Consider the following 27,743-nt stretch of genomic DNA (forward strand, 5'->3'; position numbering starts at 1 on the left):
TTCTACCATATCTGTGTGCAACCATGTTAACAAAACATACAGCTTCTAATAACGAAAAGCGCGCCCATAATCTTGTATCTTTCCTATTCGTATAATCCAATTGAACACTTGAAATAAAGGGTTCCTGGAAGACATCGTCGCCGCATATAATACACTAATTTGTTGCGCATGTCCGGGCTGACTTTCTGCCATTCCTGAAGAATCACACTTTTAAGTTCCTCCTTCATACGCACACGTTGCACACGGGGGCTGGGGAGGTGCTCTGAGCTCTTTAGGAATATTCAAGATTAATCATGTTTTATTAATGTCAGCAGTGTGTTTTGGGTCATTATGATGCTGGAACATATATACAGGTGGCATCCCCATTTTTTCGGCACTCTGTTTCACGTTTGCCCTCAGGACTGCATTATAGCCCTCCTTGTTCATTACGGTATTCCGTCATTGAAATGTATGTTACCTACACCTCTGGCTGACATACAGTCCCAAGGCATTACAGACCCACCACCGTATTTCACAGTTGGGAGTGTATTTGCCACATCATTGCCCATACCAATTTTTCTCCATCTTCTGTGGATGCCATCTGACCTGAAAAGGTTTATTTTTTCCTCATCAGACCAGATAACATCATTCCAGAATTCGTTCTCCTTATTTATATGCTCCTTAGCGAACGTCAGTCTAAGCCGTCTGTTTTTTCTACTTACGTATGACCTTTTCTGAGGGATTCTTCCATACTACCCATGCCGATACAGGCTCCGACGGATGGTGGATTTGCTGATCTTTCCATTTCGTTCCTCCGTGAGTTGCCTCAATAGTGGTGCACTTAATTTGAAATCTGACTTTATCAGCCGAACAACAAAGCGTTCTTCCCTTTCAGTGAACCACTTTCTCCTGGGTTTCCTTGGCGTGTTCTTAATAGTGTTTTTGTATTTAAATGCCCTTTGTATCTAAATGTATCAACAACATATTGCACCGTAGAATGTGTTCTATTGACCAGCTGTCCAATCTTTCGCAATGAAAATCCTTTAAGTGCCATTTCAAGTAGCCTATAGTGTTCTTAAGCTCCATACTAAACACTGCACTCCTACCCATATCTACCACAGATACACTAGGAAGGAGACTAGCGCATTCGACCAGTCGTATGCCGCCACTGAGATTTTTTCGTGCATCGCAAACAAACGGTGTGCATCATCCTGTTCATGTACTGTCCATACAACTGGTACACCCGTTTGTCGATGCCGGCACATTCATATCAAATCTCTGCCTGTGTGTAATAAGTACGGATTTGACTAACGAATTATCATTGACAAACCATGTTTTACCCGTAATGTACGTTTTATTTCAGTTTTTCAATCGTTAATGGGAATATACGAGACTTGATAAGAAACTGAAGCCTGTACGATTAACAGAGCCACATACTGTAGTTGCCCAGTTGTACAATCGAAATCTTTAGTATCCCGTGGCCAGAAATATTCATTTCAGGCAAGAAATCAGTACAGCCCTCAGAACCACCCAGTACCTGCTCACACACTCACTCTCATTGGTCACATCTCTCCATCACATGCACACATCTGAAGAGTGAAGGGAGGTGGAGAAAACGGAAGTACGAGGATATCTAGCATGAACGAAACATTGCGGAGGGGAAAGTACTTGCTTCCCCGTCTGACCACACGTCCCACTGGCTCGACAATGAAGGGAGAGAGGAATGAAGGTGGAACCACGCGCTTCCTTCAAGGCAACAGACGTAATGTGTATGTCAACTCATTGAGGGTCACATTCTCTAGTACCGGGCGACTTGGCCGGGCGGTTAGAGGCGCGCAGCTGTGAGCTTGCATCCGGGAGATAGTGGGTTCGAATTCCACTGCCAGCAGCTCTGAAGATGGTTTTCCGTGGTTTCCCCATTTTCACACCAGGCAAATGCTGGGGTTGTACCTTAATTAAGGCCACGGCAGCTTCCTTCAAACTCCTAGGCCTTTCCTCTTCTACCGTCGCCATAAGACCTATCTGTGTCGGTGCGACGTAAAGCCACTAGCAAAAAAACCTCTAGTTTCTTTGTAATTCTTGTGTGTGAGGTCTCGCTGAAATGTTAGCGGTCTCGACTATGACTTCATTATCAAATGACATCGCGCTCAACCACTGTAAGAAAGAATGGCCATTATCAACATAAAAGCTATAGGCCCTGTTAAATACTGCTACTACTATTACTACTACTACTACTACTACTACTACTACTACAATCAATCAATGAATCAATCGATCGATCGATCACTACTGATCTGCATTTAGGGCAGTCGCCCAGGTGGCAGATTCCCTATCTGTTGTTTTCCTAGCCTTTTCTTAAGTGATCGCAAAGAAATTGGAAAATTATTGAACATTTCCCTTGATAAGTTATTCCAATCCCTAACTTCCCTTCCTATAAATGAATATTTGCCCCAATTTGTCCTCTTGAATTCCAACTTTATCTTCATATTGTGATCTTTCCTACTTTTAAAGACACCACTCAAACTTATTCGTCTACTGATGTCCTCCCACGCCATCTCTCCACTGACAGCTCGGAACATACCACTTAATCGAGCAGCTCGTCTCCTTTCTCCCAAGTCTTCCCAGCCCAAACTTTGCAACATTTTTGTAACACCACTACTACTACTACTACTACTACTACTACTACTACTACTACTACTACTACTACTACTAATAATAATAATAATAATAATAATAATAATAATAATAATAATAATAATAATAATAATTGCTATTCTCACAAACGAAAGTAAAAATAACCTGCCATTAAATAATTATCAGAGCCACAAGGGCGTTTGGAAAACCGTTCCTATGAAGTTATTGTCAGCGCTGATCAAACAATTAAATGCCATATATTGGGGTGGGATTACATCGTGCACACTTCATCGCAATTAAATTACAGTTAATGAATTGTTTTCCTTGATTATGAAAAGCTAGTATAGTCAGAATGTTTAACCATAGAAACATCTTAATCAGTTCCCGAAAAAATAGAGTTGGGAGTGACCTCTGAGTGTGTAACGTAGTAGGCCTAAGCCACACCTCCTGGAAGAGGAACATGTGTGACGTCTTGGTTACTTCTCCTTCATTATCAGGGTTGGCCACAATCGTCGCCCAAATATTACCTGTTTCCTTTTCCACCCGGAATTCTTGTGATCGCGATTGTACGTCATCTTTAAACAACAATCAGCACCATAGAGCTACAATGTGCTGCAAGCAGAGGAGGCATGCATCACGCTCTCATAACTCATGCCAGCTCGCTTCCGACGAGTTCACTCTTATCAAGCGAGGCCACTGGACTGTGCATCTCAATTTTAACGAGAAATTAAGTCCGGGTACAAAGGTTATTGGCAAGGAGTAATCAAAAGATAAATAAATCAATGGCGGTCAGTTATCCATAATCTGCATTTAGCGCTATCGCCCAGGTGGCAGATTCCCTATTTTTTTTTTTTTTTTTTTTTACCTAATATTATATCATGCACAAAAACCTTGCTTATCTACACGAAGGGAAAAATAACACTGACCCGGAAAATATTTATAACAGGACTGACGTGTGATTGACTTTTTTTTTCTTTGCTAGTGGCTTTACGTCGTACCGACACAGATAGGTCTTATGACGACGATGGGACAGGAAAGGCCTAGGAGTTGGAAGAAAGCGGCCGTGGCCTTAATTAAGGTACAACCCTAGCATTTCCCTGGTGAAAAATGGGAAAAAACGGAAAACCATCTTCAGGGCTGCCGACAGTGGGATTCGAACCACAATCTCCCGGATACAAGCTCACAGCCGCGCGCCTCTAACCGCACAGCCAACTCTCCCGGTTGACTCTTGTCAATGAACATGAGAACATCCCCTCACAGGAAATGCTGGAAACCCTGATTTCAATGGGCCAATCTGTTGCTGTCACATGTCTGCGCGTGCGCATCTCAAGAGTATGTCGCTGCTGTGAGCTTGCATCTGGGAGACAGTGGGTTCCGACCCTACTGCCAGCAGCCCTGAAGATGGTTGTCCGTGGTTTCCCATTTCCACACCAGACAAATACTGGAGCTGCACTGTAATTAAGGCCACGGCCGTTTCCTTCGCACTCCTCGGCCTTTCCTGTCCCATCGACGCTACAAGACCTATCTGTGTCGGTGCGACGTAAAGCACATTTTTTTAAAAATCGCTGAATCATTACGTGTGAGTGAGGGAAAGGAGCAGGCGTATTTAGTGACCAGTTGAATAAATGAAAACCTACAACCTGTTTTCCAGTCAGTGACCGGGTCAGGGATGGAACGAATGAAGCCCCCATCTTGCGATGAGGATAGGAATTGTGCCGGCTGCCGAAGCCTGTCGCACTCCCCTAGGGCAATGATTAATGACTGACATGAAATGAAATGATACTAGGGAGTTTTGCTGGAATAAAAGATGACAGGGAAAGCCGGAGTACCCGGAGAAAAACCTGTTCCGCCTCCACTTTTTCCAGCACAAATCTCACATGGAGTGACCGGGATTTGAACCACGGAACCCACCGGTGAGAAGCCACCTGAGCCACGGAGGCTCAGTCAACAGTTGAATGCAACACAAAATTGTGCTCACGATAACACAGCGCGTGTGCGTTGTCCAGTGTTACGCGAAGCACGATTCGTGGAAAACCTGTGGGGAACTGCTTGCTCAAGGGTTTAAGACTGAAAATGTTTTGGCAAAACCTCCAGCAAAGTTTGCAATGCAAAACTTAGTGGCAAAATGACGTGAAACAGTCACTGTAGCGAATGAAAACGGTATATCATAAGAGACTTCAAATAATAGAAAACATTGCTCAAGTAAAGGAAAGCCGGGAACGAAGTCCGACGAAATCTCAAAGCCACTTATCTGTTCAAGTGGGAATTAAGAAATTATAAAAAACGATCTGCATCTGTATCCTTACAAATTTACTGTAGTGCAGGAGTTAAAGCGTCCAAACGAACTTTCGCATGTTGAGTTCTGCTGGCGGTTTCTGAGCAGTGTTGCCAGGTCTATAAATAAAATATCGATAAAATGTACGTAAACATTTCGGGAGTTTTAATGAAATTTTATAATATAACCAAATTAATAATATTATTTGCTTTACGTCCCACTAACTACTCTTTTACGGTTTTCGGAGACGCCGAGGTGCCGGAATTTAGTCCCGCAGGAGTACTTTTATGTGCCAGTAAATCTACCGACACAAGGCTGACGTATTTGAGCACCTTCAAATACCACCGGACTGAGCCAGGATCGAAGCTGCCAAGTTGGGGTCAGAAGGCCAGCGCCTCAACCGTCTGAGCCACTCAGCCCGGCAATATAACCAAATTAATGAATGCAATAGTTATGTGAAGTTATTATGAGAAAAATATACAATTTCACTCACCCGTACTCTCTGGCCAATCTCTTTCTTCTTGCGTAGAAATTGTGTGCCAATTTTGAATTCGAAGCACGATGCAGATTTTTTATACCTTTTCCACTGCAGAATTCCGGAAATCGTTTGAGTGTTCAGTCTATTTCTGGTTTTTGTTTCCACTCGATTGATAGCAGCAAAAATCCTTTCAACATTGGCAGATGAATGGGGCAAACACAAAAGTGACAACACTGATAGCTTAGGAAATAGTTTTGTGGTCCATCTCCCGTTTTAATTTTACAATCTGCATTCCCAAATTCTGTTGGATCTACATTCACCTCCGTATTTCTTAATATCCGCCACTTTTAGTGTCAAGATCCTGAATACACACAGCTAAAAATGGTCTGATCGACTGACTGGACTCACTCACTAAACATCCTGATCTGACTATACGCGGGTCGGGGATTTCCCTTGGAGTGATGCAGTGAAGCGTGAGTTTTGAGTAAGAGGGGCGAGATTACGTAATTCGAGTCTAAAATGAATGCGGAAAGTACCTAACGAATGATGTTATGGATAAAACGTCACACAGTGAGACGAGGAAAGAGTTTTTCAGCACAAATATATTATATACCATTTATCAATATTATTCACTTTTTTTAAAAAAATATGTATTGGAAGAAATTTTGGGTCCGCTTTTGTGGTGTAGTGGTTAGTGTGATTAGCTGCCACCCCCGGAGGCCAGGGTTCGATTCCCGGCTGTGCCACGAAATTTGACAAGTGGTACGAGGGCTGAAATGGGGTCCACTCAACCTTGGGAGGTCAAATGAGTAGAGGTGGGTTCGATTCCCACCACAGCCATCTTGGAAGTGGTTTTCCGTGGTTTCCCACTTCTCCACTAGGCAAATGCCGGGATAGTGCCTAACTTAAAGCCACGGCCGCTTCCTCCCTTCTTCCTTGTATATCCCTTCCAATCCTCCCATCCCCTCACAAAGCCCCTGTTTAGCATAGCAGGTGAGACCGCCTGGGCGAGGTACTGGTCATTCTCCCCAGCTGTATCCACTGACCCAATGTCTCACCCTCTACCGCCTCAACGGCAGTGTCCTGGAGCGTGAGACGGGGGTCGGGAATACAACTGGAAAGGAGGACCAGTACATTGCCCAGGCGGCCTCACCTGCTATGCTAAACAGGGGCTTTGTGAGGGGATGGGAGGATTGGAAGGGATAGATAAGGAAGAGGGAAGGAAGCGGCTGTAGCCTTAACTTAGGTACCATACCGGCATTCGCCTGGAGTAGGAAGCCACGGGAAACCAATTCGAGGATAGTGAGGAGGGTATCGACCCCCTCCCCCACTCTACTTAGATGACCTCCGAGGGTAAGTGGACCCCGTTTCAGGCCTTGTACTACTTTTCAAAATTCGTGGCAGAGCCGAGAATCGAACCCGGACCTCCGGAGGTGGCAACTAATCACACTAACCTCTACACCAGAGAGGTGGACGGTTTGAATATCGATATCAAAATATTGTATCGAAAGTGCATCCTTGGCTTTACCCAGTAGGTCTAGTTTGCTGGGGCTCCAACGTGTTTTTTTTATTTAGTCAGTCCAGGTTTGGTTTTTCCTCGGAGTCAGCGAGGGATCCCAGCTCTACCGCCTCAAGGGCAGTGTCCTGGAACGTGAGACATTTCGTCGGGGTTATAACTAGGGAGAAGGATCAGGTGGCCCCACCTGCTATGCTGAAGGGATAGGCAGAAAAGAGGGAAGGAAGCGACCGTGGCCTTACGTTAGGTACTATGCCGGCATTTTCCCCGAGAAGAAGTGGGAAACCACGCAAAACCACCTTCGAGGCTAAGGTGGAAATAGACACCCTCCCTCTCCTGAACTGACCTGCAGAGGCTGAGTGGACCCCGTTCCAGTCCTCGTACCACTTTTCAAATTTCGCGGCAGAGCCGGGAGCCGAACCCGAACCTCTGGTTGTGGCACCTAATCATATTAACCACTACACCACAGAGACGGGCGATATATTGAACACATGACCTTTGTGTCATAAGAAATCAGAGTCCTAAAGTTACCGCATGAGGCCCCATATCAATCGCAATGAGGAGCTCTAGCTACATTTTATCTCACAGCGACGGCACATGGGTTGAGCGGAGAGTAGTTCCTATTCTCACGCTAAGAGGGGTGACGTCACCTACACGTGTAAATGGAGCATGAATACAACGAAACTGTTGGTTTAATAAGAATAGTTTTCAAAAGGAATTAGCAGCGAATCTAACATATAAATGTCCCGTATTTGTATGTGGAACAATTTGGTCCTTAGTAATACAGACTTTAGATCGCTAAACAGTTTCCGAGGGAAAATTGGTGAAAAACGCACTTGTTCGTTCAACATATGTCACGTCAACAAAATATAGTGCCTACCATATGAGATTGTTTAAACAGTCAATTTGTTAAGAGAAAATCTTAAATGCTCATAAACAATATCACCATTAAATTAACAAGTACTGTGTTACCAGGAAATCTACCTTCAATACATTTCCATGAGGTAGGAAAACATGTGTAAAATTATTGGCGGCAAGACAAAAATGCCTGAGAGAGGGGGTAAATGGTAAAAGATATATAAACTTGGTGCACCATCTTGAATTACCGCATTGTGTCAATTGAGTTCGAGGAGGAACCTCGCATTTTTGTATAATTTTATCAGCGATTATTAGACTGAGTCCAATAGAGGAGCACAGATTTTTGGCCGAGTTGACGGGAGTATCATCTCCAAGTGGAGATAGTTTTTGTAAGTAGAGCGTCATTTCATAAACAAGTAAATAGACGGTCATCCTGATGCCGCAATCTTGTAAGTGAAGTATTTTTTTTTAAATATTATAGTGTGTTAAAGTATTGCGTATATGGTCGGCATTTTAACAGATGTGTTCGATCCGCGAAACTATCGTGTGAAGGGTATTTCTTTTTTCTATGTCTTTATTTCCAGGTGAAGTAAGAGATAAATAAAAATAAACTGTACAGCCGGACGTGTTGGAATGGCTAAATAAATGTCGGTGAGTTACTGGTGAATTTAGCCTGATGTCAGGAGACGTACGTCCCAAGGTAGGTGAATGATCACCATTACAACATGACTTATTTGTTTCATGACGTCACCGTTTATTTGTATGTGTATTTGTGACGCAGTTTGGACACCCATTTATTTTTGTGAAATGTCAGAAAATATGAGGAAAGGTCATTTATTTTGGTTCTTGGATAAGGTTAGGAAGTTGTGAAATACCGTGTGAAGTGTTGTAAAATAGCCAATTTATTGTTATGAAGCGATATAATGTCTAAAGTAGATTGTCATTTCCGTGCGTTTATTTTTATGTATGTTTGTGTGTCGAGTTAAGATATGTAATCTGTTGTAAACATTTCTGTTCGAAAATATGACGAATTTGTGTAAGAAATCCGTGGATACTCATTTTCAGTCGAAGAGGAGGCACGATGTCGTGTGGTGCAATGCAAAATTTTATTAAGGAAAGTTACGAGGCGAGATCGATAAATATCAGTTACAGGGGATTGCTATATTTAATGTCCGTTTCAAACTGCGTATAAGTGACGATAATAACAACAGTAAAATTTTGTCAGTCATGTTGCGGAGTCCAATGTGGAAATACGAGGTCACGTTATGCGGAGATGGTTCATTGTTAGAGTGTTTGTTTGTAGCGTTCTGGGTCCTGACAGTTATATTCCATTGAATGTCGTCGAGATTTTTGTTGTGTTGAAACAGGTGGTTAAGTATTGCGAAGTGTGAGTTGAGGTAGGATTTGTGAATCAGGTTGTTGAAAGCCTGTAATGATGCCGGGATCTTCTGTCTTTGAAACCCGAGGATTTCTTTGTGTTATGTTTTGAGATGGGAATATGGGTCGGATTCCACGTAAAATGGTGTATGTGAATAATGAATGACACCTTAAAGTAAATCTCTGCGCATAATCTGTTTGGGACAGGAATGTTGTATTTTGTAATTTGTCAGCGAGTCCGTGGATATCATTTCTTTAAATACCAGTTAAAACGCGAGTAGACATACGTTTTTTTTAAAGCGAAGTCACGAGCGGAGACTCATTCCGCTCAAACAGCTGGTAATCAGGGGAGCTCGCCACTGGGAATATAACGGTAACTTATATCTTTTCATTGAGTAAACGTGTTGAAATCAGACTGTATTCTTCAGAATGGAGCTCGCTAGTTTGAAAGAAACTAAGTGGAATTTTTATCATTGAGTAACATGTTTGGATTAGATGGCATTCTTTAGAATTACCTTGTTTAGCCGAGATTTGAACGTATTATTGAAGCGACGGAATAAGACAATGGATGATCGGATTTAACCATTTCCAGGGACGTCCAAAGTAGAGTATTGGTGGTAGTTGTTGATAATGTTTTTGAGGGATGCAGAAAGTCTTATTTTAAATATCACGGGGTGAAGTGGCACGGAGTTTTTTTTTTTGTTTGTTTTTTTTTTTGCGGTGAGTTCTGTTCGTGCAGATTTGAGTACTTAATAATCAGGGTTATCCAAGCAAGTATTAATAATTGTCAGTGTTAAAGAAGACTTATGATGTAACGTCATGACATAAATAAATAATAACCGAGCTCGATAGCTGCAGTCGCTTAAGTGCGGCCATTATCCAGTATTCGGGAGATAGTAGTGGGTTCGAACCCCACTGTCGGCAGCCCTGAAGATGGATTTCCGTGGTTTCCCATTTTCACACCAGGCAAATGCTGGGGCTGTACCTTAATTAAGGCCACAGCCGCTTCCTTCCCAGTCCTAGCCCTTTCCTTTCCGATCGTCGGCATAAGACTTCTCTGTGTCGGTGCGATGTAAAGCAACTAGCAAAGAAAATAAATAATACTGGAAGAAATAAATGTGTTATTTCCAGCCTCCGCGAATCAAGTGAATGATGAATTATAAATATAATTAGAAGTCAGAAAATTCATTAGGGACTTTTAAAGAAACCATTCGTCCGGATAGATAGAATTTGTTGTTACTTAGGATTATAAAAACATAAATTCAAATTATTGAATTATTAAATTCAGTGAAAACCGTATTGAGAAATAACTTAAAACCAAGTGACTAACTTGAAATGTATTCTGGAAATCTTAGTTTATTTTGCTGGGAAAATTCAATTGTTAACGTAACGATTAAGGGGGTATGTCCGATAGTAAAGGATTTGTACTGCCACAAGTGTTGTGCGTTGTTATTGTTGTTGTATCATTTGACTTTGATTGTTTGAGCATTAAATGTGCTGGGATAATTAAAGTGGAAACCTTGGTCATCAACTACAATAACTTAATTGTGTTTAGCCTTCAGCTTAGAAACTTGAATGGTCATGGGGTCATCAACCTCAGTGACTTAGATTAGGGCCATCTGCCATTACAGCATCATTTTCCTTGCGGTCATCATCCACAATGACTTTAACGTAAATTACGAAGTTAGATGTCGTTCCATGACATTGTCGCAGGTCTCATCGATTCAATTAAGGGTCCATGCCGTACAACCACTGTGTGGCGCATACCGATTGGACTGCCTTAAACCAAGTGTCCAGAGTTCGTGCTACGATGGCTGGGTCATTACGAATCATTGTGATGGTACATGTAGTCTCACATGGACGCCGATTTTAAGGATTTCCAGACTTTCTTTATTTTACTCTTAACTTATGACAGTGGTTACTAGTAATGATACCCATCGGGCAGTTGAGTTAAAGTCTCTCAAACCAGTACATCTCTCCACGTCGTTATATTGTCATCGTAATTGTGTGTCTCCAACAAGTTGGAGTTCGATTTAAATGTTTGCTTTTAACTTCACTCCAGTAATTTTATTGAATAAATATCGATGTTTATATATATTTGACTTCGATCATTTAGTAGATAGATCAAAATTACTGAAACCCGCCTCTTGCCTAAGCAAGTGACGAAGAACCCGTAACAACCCAAGAGACAGATCTCATGCCGATTGCTAATAGGTAAGGAAGGTAGGTATCCTTTATGGACCTTCAAGAGTTCAGTAAATTGATTACTGCACGTTTACTAGAATGTAGCTATTACAATTTTTCTGATAAACAAAAGTAACGTTTGCGAGGAAGTTACAAGTAAGTTAATTCAATTAGTTTTACTCAATTACTCCCCAATTCGGGATGTTAGTAAAACGGAACATGTAACAGAGGCAAATATGCACAGTCATACAGAGCTGAGAGAAGAGAGTGCTTTTTCATACCAAACTGACGAGGTCTTCAAACATAAACGATAAGCGATATTGCTGAACTGCCGTCTAAGATATCAGTGACCTTCTTAGAAAAGTGCTTAACAGAAGACAAGCGTTGAACTAAACTGGAACCGAGCTCGGTAGCTGCAGTCACTTAAGTGCGGCCAGTATCCAGTATTCGGGAGAGAGTGGGTTCGAACTCCACTGCCGCCAGTCCTGAAGATGGTTTTCCGTGGTTTTCACCAGGCAAAGTCTGGGGCTGTACCTTACTTTAGGCTACCGCCGCTGTCGTCCCACTCCTAGCCCTTTCCTGTCCCATCGTCGCCATAAGACTTATCTGTGTCGGTGCAAAGTAAAGCAACTTGAGGGTAAAAACGCAAATATTTAGTGAGTGATTCACTTAGCTTATAGATATTTCGTGCATTCCATTTTATAGTTATTTTAATATTGTATTTCTTTTTCATGTACAGCGTGATTCAGCCGCCCCTTCAAATGTAGTTTTATGCAACCCATAATATTCATCATCATCATCATCTGTTTACCCTCCAGGTTCGGTTTTTCCCTCGGACACAGCGAGGGATCCCACCTCTACCACCTCAAGGACAGTGTCCTGGAGCTTCAGACTCCTGGTCGGGGATACAACTGGGGAGAATGGCCAGTACCTCGCCCAGGCGGCCTCACCTGCTATGCTGAACAGGGGCCTTGTGGAGGGATGGGAAGATTGGAAGGGATAGACAAAGAAGAGGGAATGAAGCGGCCGTGGCCTTATGTTAGGTACCATCCCGGCATTCGCCTGGAGGAGAAGTGGGAAACCACGGAAAACCACTTCCAGGATGGCTGAGGTGGGAATCGAACCCACCTCTACTCAGTTGACCTGCCGAGGCTGAGTGGACCCCGTTCCAGCCCTCATACCACTTTTCAAATTTCGTGGCAGAACCGGGAATCGAACCCGGGCCTCCGGGGGTGGCAGCTAATCACGCTACCACTTCACACAGAGGCGGACCATAATATTCATTCCGTGCTGAAAATACCTGGCTTGCCGGAATGCTCGGCCAACACAACCGGATATCTTGGTATTTACCGCCTCACCATGATAGGACGCCGTAATGTTATACTCGCATTAAACACTGGAAGACATGCGTGTGCCTTCTATATCATATGAACTTGACACGCCCACAAAACACTAAATTCATATTGTGACCGCAGTAAACCTAATACTTACTATAAGCTGCCCGGTGTGCCGTACGGAACCGTAGTGTAGTTGGTAAAGGTGTGGCGGAGCGGGCTTGCATGTCTGGTGGGAGGTTCGAATCCCGGGTGAAGATTACAAATGTCTGAAATATTTGTTTAATACTTACCGCACGCAATATAATTTCATTGCCCGCATTCATGCAAATTGTGTGTGAATGAATGTGTTTGTGGCCCTAAGAAGGGCCGATTAGTTAGCAGATCTCACACATACAGACCGGAAATAATAGGAAGTAGTGGTGGGGACGGAGCGGTGCGTAGCGGAGCAGTTGTTGCGACGTCATCACCCGGTAGTACCGAGTGAACTACCGAGTGAATATAATGTGGCGGCACGTTTAAATACGTTATTGGTATGGCAACGTAAATTCAATGCTCTTTTCTCACGACATAACTGTTTTGCTGAATACAGCAATGTTGTTTTCTGCTGTAGAAGCCGACCTGCTCATTTCATCCTTGTGATGCCTCATGATATGATCCCACAAATTGGATACGCCAACACCCGTCGCGTGCATGCGGCCGCAAAATTTGCTTTTTGCTAATTTTTATTAAAGGCAACGGCCACTTCCTTCCCACTTCCTTGTCTATCCCTTCCAATCCACCCATCCCCTCCGCAAGACCCCTGTTCAGCATAGCAGGTGAGGCCGCCTGGGCGAGGTATTGGTCATCCTCTCCAGTTGTATCCCCCGACCCAGAGTCTGAAGCTCCAGGACACTGCCCTTGTGGTGGTAGAGGCGGAATCCCTCGCTGAGTCCGAGGGAAAAACCGACCCTGGAGGGTAAAGATATAGATAGATAAATATATAGAGAGAGTAAATGATGTTCTTCAAATGTCCCCACAAGAAGAAGTCTAACGGCGTTAAATCCAGTGATCTGGCGGACCAAGAAACAGGGCCTCCTTGTCCTATCCATTTCCCTGGCAGTTCCTCGTTCAGGTGGTTACGAACGGGCAAAGTAGAATATGGTGGAGCTCCATCCTGTTGCAAACAAATCGTCAAACGGTCGTGCAAGGGCACATCCTCCAGCAGCAGTGGGTGTTCCTGATGCAGAAAGTGCGGGTAGCGTGGTCCCGTCCAATGGCCTTCAAAGAGATAAGGTCCAATCAGGCGATCCTCCAAGATACCACACCGAACATTCACTCCCCATCGCACTTGATGGGCCGCCTGTCGCACCCAGTGCTTTTGTCCGGGCTCCAATAGTGCATGTTGTGGCGATTGGCGTTCCCCTTATTGTGGAAGTACGATTCGTCCGAGAACAAGATATGCGATACGAATGCTGCATCATTGTCCAGTCGGCCTAATAGCCACCGACAGAACTCCATTCAAACTTCGAAATCCCGCCCATGGAGCTCTTGGTGTAGCTCAAGATGGTATACGTGAAATTTATGTTCATGCAGTATTCGTAAGAAGGGCGGCTGGCTGGTGTTCACACGTTGCGCATTCGCCTTTTACTGATGTGTGGATCACTACGAGCTGCCTCTTCTGTTTCACCCGATGTAACGGGCCTATCGCGGACTGGTGGCTACGTGGAAATCACGCCTGTTGTCCGTAGGCATCTTTCATCATCATCATCATCATCATCATCATCATCTGTTTACCCTCCAGGTTCGGCTTTTCCCTCGGCCTCAGCGAGGGATCCCACCTCTACCGCCTCAAGGGCAGTGTCCTGGAGCTTCAGACTCTTGGTCGGGGGATACAACTGGGGAGTATGACTAGTACCTCGCCCAGGCGGCCTCACCTGCTATGGTGAACAGGGGCCTTGTGGAGGGATGGGAAGATTGGAAGGGATAGACAAGGATGAGGGAAGGAAGCGGCCGTGGCCTTAAGTTAGGTACCATCCCGGCATTCGCCTGGAGGTGAAGTGGGAAACCACGGAAAACCACTTCGAGGATGACTGAGGTGGGAATCGAACCCACCTCTACTCACTTGACCTCCCGAGGCTGAGTGGAGCCCGTTCCAGCCCTCGTACCACTTTTCAAATTTCGTGGCAGAGCGGGGAATCGAACCCGGACCTCCGGGGGTGGCAGCTAATCACGCTAACCACTACACCACAGAGGCGGCGGGCATCTTTCAACTCGGCAGAATGTCGTAGTAAACGGGTGTCGCCTGTCGGGATACCGTTCCTGGTACAGATGTAATGCCTCGCACGCGTTTTGACTTGCTTCTCCATAAATGAGGAGCATGTAACCGTATTCCTCTGTAGAAAACATGCCAAATGACAGCAGTGATTACAGTACATTCAGGCCCTAACCAGCGGAGTATGCGCAGGGCACAAGATGAATAACAGTGTCATTCAACTCTTTGAATGTGGCAAACGTGGGCCTGTGTATACGTATTCACCGGGCGAGCTGGCCATGCGATTAGAGGCGCACAGCTGTGAGCTTCCATCCAGGAGACAGTGGGTTCGAATCCCACTGTTGGCAGCCCTGAAATTGGTTTTCCGTGGTTTCTCATTTTCACACCAGGAAAATGCTGGGACTGTACCTTAATTAAGCCCACTGCCGCATCCTTCCAACTCCTAGTCCTTTCCTATCCCATCGTCGCTATAACACCTATCTGTGTGACGTAAAGCCACTAGCAAAAAAGGAAGTGTTTACGGATTCAAACATCATACCAATGAAAAAACATTTGAACGATGCAGGACTCGAACCGCCGCTGGTACATTCCGTCGATTGCTAAACGTACGCCTAACCCCATCCGCTACGCTACACTGGTGGAAGTATGCTGGTAGTACGACCAGAGCAGAGTACATACGCCATCCGGTTCGGTGTTTAAGACATTAATTACTGCACTGTTACCTAGTTTTATGCATTGATTCTCCTCTCCGTTACACCCGGTCACGAGGCACGACACACTAACATAGTTACATGGTAAAAGGACGTTGCTACATGATTTCAAGGCGTCATGTTTTGCGAACGGATGATATAACATTTCGCTGGGGTTCAGAATCGTGTGCAAAATGTGCTCACTGAACGTTAGTACCATACAGTACGCCTGCAGGGGAATAGCACCCCTATAACCATGTGCACGTTGGTTGAGCTGCAGCAAACGATAATGGAAGGGGCTTCTGAATCACACTGTATGTATGGCCGTTGGGTGAAATATACAATTACCTATTGTTCGACGTTGAATGTACTTTGCAAGTAGTTGTAAATCTGGAGATAATGAATTAACGACCAATAAATCCTTCAAAATTTTGATAATAATAATAATATAATGTTATTTGTTTTACGTCCCACTAATTACTTTTACGGTCTTCGGAGACGCCGAGGTGCCGGAATTTAGTCCCGCAGGAGTTCTTTTACGTGCCAGTAAATCTACCGACACGAGGCTGTCGTATTTGAGCACCTTCAAATACCACCGAACTGAGCCAGGATCGAACCTGCCAAGTTGGGGTTAGAAAGCCAGCGCCTTAACCGTCTGAGCCACTCAGCCCGGCCCTGTAAAATTCTATTATGAGACACGGATGAATTATGTTAACATTACTACCAGTAGAATAATAATAGTCCGCGTCTGTGGTGTAGTGGTTAGTGTAATTAGCTGCCATCCCCGGAGGCCCGGGTTCGATTACCGGCTAACCACGAAATTTGAAAAGTGGTACGAGGGCTGGAACGGTGTCCACTCAGCCTTGGAAGGTCAACCGAGTGTGGGTTCGATTCCCACCTCAGCCATCCTGGAAGTGGTTTTCCGTGGTTTCCCACTTCTCCTCCAGGCAAATGCCGGTGTGGTACCTAACTTAAGTCCACGGCCGCTTCTTTCCCTCTTCCTTGCCTATCCCTTGCAATCTTCCCATCCCCCACCAAGGCCCCTGTTTAGCATAGCAGGTGAGGCCGCCTGGGCGAGGTAGGCCTACTGGTCATTCTCTACAGTTTTATCCTCCGACCCAATGGCTCACGCTCTAGGACACTGCCCTTGATGCGGTAGAGGTGGGATGCCTCGCTAAGTCCGAGGGCAAAACAACCCTGGAGGGTAAACAGATTAAGAAATAATAATAATAATAATAATAATAATAATAATAATAATAATAATAATAATAATAATAATAATAATGTATTTCCTCATTTCTTAATCCGTTTACCCTCTAGGGTCGGTTTTCTTCCGTCGGAATCAGCGGAGGATCCCACCTCTATCGCCTCAAGGGCAGTAGCGTGAGACTTTGGGTCGGGGGGGGGGGGGATAAAACTGTCCCGAACGACCAGTAGCCTACCTCGCACAGGCTGCCTGACCTGCTATGGGAAGATTGGGAGGGCCGTGGCCTTAACTTAGGTACCATCCCGGCATTTGTCTGGAGGAGAAGTGGGAAACCACAGAAAACTTTTTTTTTTGCTAGGGGCTTTACGTCGCACCGACACAGATAGGTTTTATAGCGACGATGGGATAGGAAAGGCCTAGGAGTTGGAAGGAAGCGGCCGTGGCCTTAATTAAGGTACAGCCCCAGCATTTGCCTGGTGTGAAAATGGGAAACCACGGAAAACCATCTTCAGGGCTGCCGATAGTGGGATTCGAACCTACTATCTCCCGGATGCAAGCTCACACAAAAAACTACTTCCAGGATTGCTGAGGTGGGAATCGAACCCACCTCTACTCATTTGACCTCCCGAGGCTGAGTGGACCCCGTTCCAGCCCTCGTATCACTTTTCAAAGTTCGTGGCAGAGCCGGGAATCGAAGCCGGGCCTCCGGGGATGGCAGCTAATTGCACTAACCACTACACCACAGAGGCGGACTTGTGTAATTTTTACGTTCTAAAATTTAGACTTAAAAGTCCCTACTACTGTACTTGAAAAAATTCAGCAATCAAAAATTCCATACGCAGGTTTCTTAATATAGCTGTGATACATATACCATACAACTCTTGTTACATTTGGTTTAATATTATAGGAGAAAATGGGATTTAAATGTAAAGTTACTGGAAATTTGCCAAACAAAGCAGTATAACAGTGATAACTTGTTTGAATTCAGCGGAATAACTTCGTGGCAAGAAAAAATAAAGTCAATCCTTTCAATTTCAGTCATTAAAAGAATTTCACCAGAATGACCAAAATATCGACTTTTATCTCCGGGGTGTCGTCTTAATGGAAACATTTCTCAGCGTAGTTAATAATTCTTTTATTAATAAACTTCTCCATCATTCTTCCCACATTTAACAAAACTGTTTTTAGCTCACAATGAATAGGGTCGGGAAGAAAAAAAATACAGTTGCAGATTTCATTATTTTAGTGACTACAATTAGACAAAAGCGGAGATGCAAAGTGTCGCAAAGGATTGTTTTTTTCCAATTTGTTTTACATCGCATCGACACAGATAGGTCTTATGGCGACGATGGGATAGGAAATGGCTGGGAGTGGGAAGGAAGCTACCGTAGTCTTAATTAAGGTATATCCCCAGCATTTCCTTGGTGTGAATTGGAAACTACGGGAAAACATTTTCAGGGCTGCCGACGGTGGGATTCTATCCCACTATCTCCTGAATGCAAGAACACAGCTGAGCGACCCTTAGCGTACGGCCAACTCGCTCGGTGTTATTATTATTATTATTATTATTATTATTATTATTATTATTATTATTATTATTGTCTTTAAATGGGGCTTATTACATTTTATGGTGGTCTTAAACTTTTTGCCCAGTACTGTAAACGCAGGAATGGAGGAGGGAAGGAGGTTATAAAACTGTGCGTCTATTATAGAGCGTTCCAACCTTAAAATGCAGTACAGCAGTAATGGGATAATTCCGTCTCTTTCCTTCTCCCATGTTTTGCGGATAGCGCCCTCCTACTCTAATGCAGCGGGTTTGCCAAATATCCGTAAATCAGAATGTTATTGGTTAAAATGGGTAAATATCGTGTTATGTACAGAATTTCAAGGCGCATTTGATGCCGTTAACAAAAAAATCTAAAAAAATAATTTAGTGTGAAAATGGTAATATTATGGAAAGTTACGCCAAATGCAAAATCTTCATTGCATAGAACTTATCATGTCATAACTCCTATTTTATATTCATTATTTTCCTAATTTTTTCACTGCTGGTAAAGAAACATTTCAGCTCGATGTTTATTTAATCAATCTTATAATACTGATTAAATGAACACCACTGCACACGGATGTCAGTATATTTAAAAGCTTCGTGTTTGCAGTAGGTATATGCGTTTATTTTCAGTAATGTTCAGGGATTTTTATGTGCAGGCATAAAAAGAGTCAGTCGCTAGACAGCGTCTTTCTTATTGAATTTGCATTGGGGGTCAAAGCGAGGCAAATAGACTTCAGATATGGAAGTTATTTTTAAAACAATCCCGAAGTTCTTATCTTGCTTAGTTCTTAATTTGTGACAGGAAGAATGTCTCCTTGAATTTTGGTTTCGCGCCTGACTCGGCTGGCTAGCTGACGTACGGGTAGTGATCTCCCAAACATGCGCGTTTAACATTTCCAGATAGTCGCATGCAGTTCAGTGCTCATTTTGTCAGTAGTATGTATAATAGTGATTAAATACACATCAGTGACATATGTATAATTCTTGAGGGCAAGTGTATTTCGTTTGTGTGGTTCGGGAGTTCGTGCTCGTGCGTGGGGATCTTAGTTCGAATAAAAAGTGCAGAAGGATCATGGCGTGGTTAAAGTGAAGCAAACGGTCTTCGGATATGGAAGTTATTTTTAAATCGTACCTCAAGTTCTTATCTCGTTATCTCTTAATTTATGTCAGGGAGAACGTCTGGTTTGTTCACGTTTCACGAGTGACTCGGCTGGCTGGCCAGTAGGGATCTCCCAAACACGAAGCTTTTAAATATACTGACATCCGTGTGCAGTGGTGTTCATTTAATCAGTATTATAAGATTGATTAAATAAAGATCAGTGATAATTGCATAGTTCTTGACGACAAGTGGATTGTGTTTGTTGTGTTTGTGTAGTCTGTGTAGTTAAGAGTTCGTGCTCGTGCGGGAGGTTCTTAGTTCGAAGAAAAAGTGTAGAAGGATGTACAATGGATCGTCAAATTAAAAAGAAACGTCCCGTAGGTAAGCTCAGGGGAAAATAACGCAATATTATAATGAGTGTCCTGGATTATTTTTTAAAGACTATGAATGTGAGTAGCGCAGTCAGTGAAACAGCTAAAGCTACAGGTTGTTCCGAAAGAACAATCTATGCTATAAGGAAGGAACACACGCGTGGTCCTTTGTGAACTCCCGCAAAAAAAAAAAAAAAAAAAAAAAAAAAAGAGATAGAAGGAGCACAGAAAAATGCAAGGAAAACATACCACCGACATTGAACGTGATTTTGAGTCGGATAAATGGAGAAGATTCTTTGCCACGATTTTCCAAAACTACGTTTTATCGCTTTTTACATGATATAGGCTTCCGTTATTTAAGACGGGGTAATAAAGCAGCTTTCATTGAAACCGATGAAATTATTAATTGGAGACACAGATATCTCAGGGAGATAAAACGTTTGAGGGCACAAAATAAAGCTATAATTTACACAGATCAATCGTCGGTAAATATTGGGCAGTGACAAATGAGTGGAATGGTACGACAGTGAAAAGTGCACGGCAGGCCGCTACTGAAGGGGTGAGTTCGGGACTTAGGCCACTGAAAAGCCTAGGACCGCGATTCGCCTTAGTCCACGCGGGTAATGAACATGGTTTTGTTCCAAATGCTGAACTAACATTTGTATGCCATAAAAACACGGCGGACGCCCAAGATGAAATAACTGGTGAAATTTATGAGATGTGGTTTTCGGAACAACTGTTGCCGAACACTCTCGAAGGTGCCGTGATCGTGCTGGATAATGCCGCTTATCATTCTCATAAGTTGGAACCTTTGCCGGTGGCTTCTTGGCGAAAAGATGACATCGTACAGTGGTTACGTAAAAAACAAATATATTTTGAGGACGGGATGCTCAAGCGAGAATTGTTGCACATCGCTTCTCAGCATAGGGCCTTGTATGATAAGCAGAGAATAGACATACGTCTCCCGCCTTAACGCAGCGAGTTAAACCCTATTGGGATTGTGTGGTCCCAGGTGAAAAACTACATCCGGTATCATAACGTAGACTATCATTCAAGATCCACTGCGTATAAGAACATTACGGTGGACAATTGGGCAAATTATGTGAATGGAGTAAAGAAAAATGAAAGAGATTTGTGGAAAGCAGACGAATTACAGGACGATGTCGACGATGAACAGTTTTTAATAAGACTTTCTTCATCGACCGGATCATCCTTAAGAAGTTCATCTCTCGAGCACGGTTCATCCAAAGCAGGAAAATCAGGCCTTGCAGAAATGATAGAAGGTGTACGTCCAATGTCTGAGAGCAACGACGGTGATTAAGGCATGTTGTATTTATATTACCATCCTACAAATATCAATTTATGAATTAATGAACTTAACATTACAAAATTACAAACGAAAAATGTGGAACTGTGACGCCCTGTTTGAGTAACACTCGAGCGTTATCTTCACGAATCGATTTCGCAACAGCGCTCCTTCTACGCTGTACTGCAATTTAAATATCCGGGCTGTAAGAAAGAGGTCTCTAGATCGGTCGGGTCTGTAAACCGTGGAAACTATCGTTCTTTATCAAGTATAGGTAAGATAATGTACACGAGGCGACAAGACCTAATAGGTGTGGCACTAGTAGATAAGTGAAACACAACTTCAGCTGGTTCGCTGAAGGTCACAATAACCAAAAACGTAAAGAACGCACGTCAGTGACGGCTACTCTCCATCAGATTGGGAAGGCTGCAAATCTTAATAAAGGCAATTCCTGGGTAAGCAATAAGACATAAATGGCATGTGGGCAATGGACGGAAGCAATTAAAATGAACTGCAATGTTATTTTGATCGAACTCTCCCCGGAAGGCATGGGCGTAATTTAAGCATTTTGATTTGGAGGGGGGAGGGTGTGCAGGGATTACCGGGAGGGGGGGGGAGGTTGCTTGGGCCCTCCTTTCTTGGGAGCAATTTGGGACCACAAAATTATTACTAATATTCTATATTAAGCACTTTACTTTAATAACCAAACCTCTGCAAAGTAAAGAACATTCGCACGGAAATAATTAGACCTAATTCAAATGCATTTGTTAGTTGGCCTGCTTTTATCCGTTAAAGTAAAACTCAAGCAGGCAACATGGACAAACAATAACGTTTCTTTATTTTACATAATCTGAAGGTAAAATTGAACAATAATAGAAATTATTTCTATCAACATTATATAGGTACGGTAGCCTATAGAATTTTGCAAAGATCATTGTGTTTCATTGAGCTAAATGAAGTCCGCCTCCGTGGTGTAGTGGTTAGTGTGATTAGCTGCCATCCGCGGAGGCCCGGGTTCGATTCCCGGCTCTGCCACGAAATTTGAAAAGTGGTACGAGGGTCGGAACGGGGTTCACTCAGCCTCTGGAGGTCAATTGAGTAGAGGGAGTTCCATTCCCACCTCAGTCATCCTCGAAGTGGTTTTCCGTGGTTTCCCACCTCTCCTCCAGCATGGTACCTAACTTAAGGCCACGACCGCTTCCTTCCCTCTTCCTTGTCTATCCCTTATAATCTTCCCATCCCCCTCAAGATCCTTGTTCGGCAAAGCAGGTGAGGCCGCCTGCGAGAGGTAATGGTCCTCCACTTCATTTGTATCCCGCGACAATGCTCTTGAGGCGGTAAAGGATGGATCCCTCGCTGAGTCCGAGGGAAAAACCAGCCCTAGAGTAAACCGATAAAGAAAGAAAGGAGGAAGAGCTAAATTAAACACAGTAGCGAAAAACGTACTTCGAAATATGTATTTCTATATTACGAAAATCTGGTTTCCTTCAAAACATTGGGGGAGCAAAAAATGCCATCCCTTGCCACCCCCGAATTATGCCTATGCCAGAAGGAGCCTTGATGCATCCCGTTACAGAATATATACAGAGTTCGAAACACATCCTCATGTATCCCAAGGGAGAGCTAGTTAGAATCAACCACCACATGCAGTGCTTCTATGATCGCTGGCACACTTCTTAGACGTCATCACCTCGGACTATATGAAGAAGATGGATCAACACGTCGATTTGACATCACAGTGATAGACAGAACTAAAGTATCGGCTGTGGTGATCGACCCAACTGTGAGATTTGAGCACAACGAACACCTGCCGAAAAAAAACTGATGAGAAAAGGGCCATTTACGAAACGTGTTGTGAGGCCTTAAGGGACACCCAAGCTGAACCGCTATTTAAAAAGAAATGTTGGCAACGGCACTTGGACGGATCAAGTTAAGTGTAAATATATGTATTCTGTTATCCCATTTTGCTATTTTATTCTGTGTATCACTAAGTTGTACTGAATTTGTTTTTTAATAATGCGTTACGACACTTATTTTCTTTATTCTGAGTTATTTCATATACTGTAACCGTTCGGCACTATGCTAATAAGGCATGCCATGAGGTCCAGCAAGTCAGATATGCCTTTTTTCGCGTCATTCTACGACATATTTGGTAGTAATGAACATTTTATGCCCGGTCCGGGAAGCGAGCGGCGCTGCGCTAGCTCAAGGGGTAAAGCTCTAATTACGCGTACAGAGGGGGAAATGTCCCAGTACAGCGAAACCTTGAAATTACGCTCTCTCTCCAGCGAGCGAGAAAGAAACAGTACGCCATACTAAAAGACCACCTAGGTCAGGAGGCGGAGTTAACATTACAGGATTTTAACTTGAGAACTGGATATTACCAGCGATTTCCCTGTATATTCATGGATACCAACTCACAATTTCCGCGCTTCAAGTAATAATAATAATAAAATTTTGGCACAAGCCTTAGAAAAGTCCAGTAAGGACTCATTGAAATCAGCATAATGTACAATATTTAATAATATAAGAAGATGTATTACTGTACTTCACTAACGTTTTAGTAATGATGCACATTAGCCAGATGTGTGGTGATAGAAAAAATCTGTCCTCGCACTTATCTAGAGAAAGATAGAGGAGTCCCTACCTCACACTATTCCGCTTGTTGAAATCTCCAAAAGAAAGCTCGTGATATTACCAGAGATTCATCGATGCGATTTACATAAAAATAAATCAGTAAAAGGAAGAAGTCAAGATCTACAAACTGAATATTCATACTACCCTGAGGGATCATTACCAACGGAGCGATTTGGGCTCTGTGGGTGGAGTTTACCCTCTCCATAGCCGACGACCCGAATTTCCTATAAAGGAAGAGCAGGCCAGCCCTTTGTATTCATTCCTTACTCATTCGTTACTCAGTGTTGTAACCAAGGTTGAGATTTACAAAACACAACTTTATTATTCGCTTCAAATGCAAAATACACTATTTACACAAATAAAACTGAAATTTAACTTGAAGCAAAATGAATTAGGAATCTTGAGAAAGAGTCTATCTTTTGTACACTATATACAAGTTTGCAGTATTTACATCCACTACTATCTCGAAAAGATAGTCCTTGATATGAAAAGTCGATAGTCGAAAACTATCAGAAGTACTGACATAAATGTTTTGGAAAGTCCTTCCTTGCTGAGTTCATAAAAGCAAGTTCAATGTTGGAAGAATTCTTACTTAGCGAAACTAAGGGAGCTTGCATTAATTAGGGAAATATAACAGTATGTAATAGTATGACTGGATACGGGCAGCGGAAGAGGAGCGGTGACCAGAGGTGAGACCTCGTACTGCCAGAAATTCAGTCCACCTGGCCGAAGCACATTTTCAAGAGGAGTAGCCTCCGTGCTCGACGTAGGGTGTATTCTGGAGCTGGACACCGGGGCAAGTGGGCATCTGGACAGGCTGGGAGTTCCTCTTTATAGTACACACACGATGGTTCAGGCACGCGCACTGAGGGCTGCGCGTCGAGGCTAGAAGAATGACACTTGGCGCGCGTGTAGCTGGCTGGCGGAGCGAGAAGGGAGCGCCGGACATACAACACTCAGACTCAGTCATTCATTGTGAACCAGTGTTGCTCATTCAGCGTGATTCGGTGCTACTCAATAATACTCTGAGTTATTCAGTGTTCTAAATAATTGTGCTAAAGGGATATTCCATGTTAGGCTGATACACGTGAAAATATAATCACATTTTTCTTGTGTAAAATAATAATTGTGGTGTGTGGACTTATGCGATTCTAATCCCAATATAAATCAAGGGGATGTAGACTAGTAAAGTCAGTATCGGCTCATGAATCATTTCAAAGAACGGGTAAAATTCCAATAAACGCCAAGACGTAGTGAATTGTTGACTGTCGAATACCAAAAAATATTGTGCCGTGATTAACGCATGTGCAGTAATAGGAGACGTTCATTTTAACCAGTAAAAGTTGTTAGATTGGCCAGGAAGTGCTATCTAAGTGGACAAGTGAAGCTCACGTAGGAATAAATAAGGCTTACAACTGTGTCGTTTTATAACAAGGGGGAATCGAGTAATGATCTTCAGAGACTGCAACCGCTACTCGGGTAGTCCATTCGAGCCTATGAGTGGGTCTAGCCATATTATGTTATTTGAAGGTATATAGACAGTGCTTCAATAACCAGTTTCCCATTTGCCCACATGTATGTGAGTGCTCATCGAATCCAGGACTCTACCAGAACGCGCCAGTGTGCCAGCATTATTGAATTATACTCTACTAGAACGCGCCAGTGTGCCTGCATTATTTCAATCAGGGACTATCCAGATCTTCTAATAGTAGGAGATTACCGATCAAGACACCATGGACGCAATCCCGAAGAAAATGAACCTAGAACTATCTGCTAAGCAGGGACCAGTGATGGAGGCTTAAATTCCTACGGGTACCCTCTGATGACAGCGCGGTTATATGCAGCAATGATAAGTACATCCCATGATACTTCTAAGCATGAAAATCATAAGGGTCGCATTAGAGCTTAACTTGTAAATATAGAATTTTTCAGCATGCATTTTGATAATGTGTAGGTGACTCAATATGCGTGTTTCACTGGGGTAAAGTTTCTTTGTTAGTTTGATTTTGTGTTTCTTCTGTGATTATGGGTTAATCACGAATTTATTCCGTGGATTTTTGCATGAATTAGTATTCAAGACCCCATAGTGTTTTATGTTTGGGTGAAGCATTCGTAAGGGTGGAATTGATAATTCAGCAGACTTCATAATCCATTCCAAGTTTAATTAGTTGAGATGGTCTTCGCAATTTCTCAAAGAATTATTATTCAATGCGTCACGACTTTAATGCATGGTTCAAGTTATAGTCCTTGTAATATTAAGAATGCTGACAACTGGAAGAAGGAGATGATGACTCGAGGTGCAATCAATGATCTATATAGTTACGCGGGTGATCGTTATTCTAATTAAATTACCTGTCGACTTAGGATCTTCTTAATGCGTAAATAACGTGGATTTTAGATGCACGTGTGTGAAGGGAGAGCTAGCCCCGTGGTGTAGGGGTAGCGTGCTTGCCTCTTACCCGGAGGCCCCGGGTTCGATTCCCAACCAGGTCAGAGAATATTACCTGGACCTGAGGGCTGGTTCGAAGTACACTCAGCCTACGTGATTAGAATTGAGGAGCTATCTGACGGTGAGATAGCGGCCCCGGTCTAGAAAGCCAAGAATAACGTCCGAGAGAATTCGTCGTGCTGACCTCACCACACCTCGTAATCTGCAGGCTTTCGGGCTGAGCGGCGGTCGCTTGGTAGGCCAAGGCCCTTCAAGGGCTGTAGTGCCATGGGGTTTGGTTTTTGTGAAGTGAAGGGCGAAACGGCAGATATGAAAATGCTTAGGATGACAGATTAAGAATATGATGATAATAATAACAGTAATGATGAGGAATGAACCCATAATGATATGGTTGAAGCAGTGAGATAAAATGGTATGGAAGGTATCCATAAATGATTATTTGCCTGGAGAAAAGCGAGAAAACTGAAATAAGAATTACGTCTCGGAGGGAGGCCAGGCTGCTGGTAGAGAAATATTTATGGCCTTCAAAAGAAAGGGAACGTCAGGCCTAAGCGATTAGTCCCTTTTGTTCGTCAATGCTTGCAAATGTACACATAAGATGTTTCCCTCACTTTCGCACTGTATTAAATATTCACGTGCCAATAACTTGTACTATCAACGTTGTATATTTCATGATCCGATAGGAGAAGTAATCCTTCCCAATTTCATATTCAAATGAGATCGGTATAGGGATTTCAGGGTGAACCTCGAAGTCAATTTAATATGGTTCGATACTCGATTGGTATCGACGTCCTTGGATCTACACCAGGAGGCCTTTAAGGGTCACAGTCAGAAGGCATTAAAGTGTGTGAATTATATTTTGTTTTGATGTATTTACAGGTTGTTGCTTCATTCTTCATGTGTTTATATTTGTGTATTATATCAGTGTATGGTGATTTATGGCAATTTACAGGAAATGCACGTTGTATGTGTCCGCTTTGTAATATAGTAGAATAAGATAGTGCCCCCGGAGAAATGCGTACATGCGATAATGTGATATATTTAATTAATATGATGAAATAGATTTTATTAGCGACAGGCGACGACATGATTTTCATGACTGGGTAAATGTGTGCAAAAGTATTTTATTAAATATCTTAATACTACGATTTGCCAAGAATATTGCTTTTATCACGGGAATGCCATCTCTTTTTATTTTTGTATAATTTATGTGTTATTAGGTATTAATATTGCGGATACCTGCGGGTACCGGTATTAGACAAAGCGGCAGATCCCTATTGACTAATAAGTGCAATATATATGTATCCAGTGTTAATGAGGTGATTTGGGTATGCCAAATTGATATTCAGAAGTGATCGAAACTGACAAGACATCTGACGACCTTTCCCATATAATTGACCTTTTTTGTGTTTAGTAATATGGCATTTTCTCGTGTGTATCGATGTTTCATGTGACTATCAGTTCTCAAAATTATGTTTTGAATTGGGAACAAACCATTCTTCTTATACAGATAAAGTGTATTTCTCTTGTATTATAGTGAGCCG

At 43.0% G+C, this 27,743-nt stretch overlaps 1 protein-coding gene across 1 annotated transcript in view; it reads left to right on the forward strand.

Moving 5' to 3' along the window:
* The first annotated feature begins 8,325 nt into the window (after positions 1 to 8,325).
* LOC136857270 (carnitine O-palmitoyltransferase 1, liver isoform) overlaps positions 8,326 to 27,743 on the forward strand; it is a 216,899-nt gene continuing 197,481 nt past the window's right edge. The window contains exon 1 of the mRNA XM_068225118.1: positions 8,326 to 8,440. The gene's annotated coding sequence lies outside the window, so the exon portion shown is untranslated. The remainder of the gene's footprint in view (positions 8,441 to 27,743) is intronic.

Source organism: Anabrus simplex, chromosome 1 (assembly GCF_040414725.1).
Source record: "Anabrus simplex isolate iqAnaSimp1 chromosome 1, ASM4041472v1, whole genome shotgun sequence".
Lineage (NCBI taxonomy): Eukaryota > Metazoa > Arthropoda > Insecta > Orthoptera > Tettigoniidae > Anabrus > Anabrus simplex.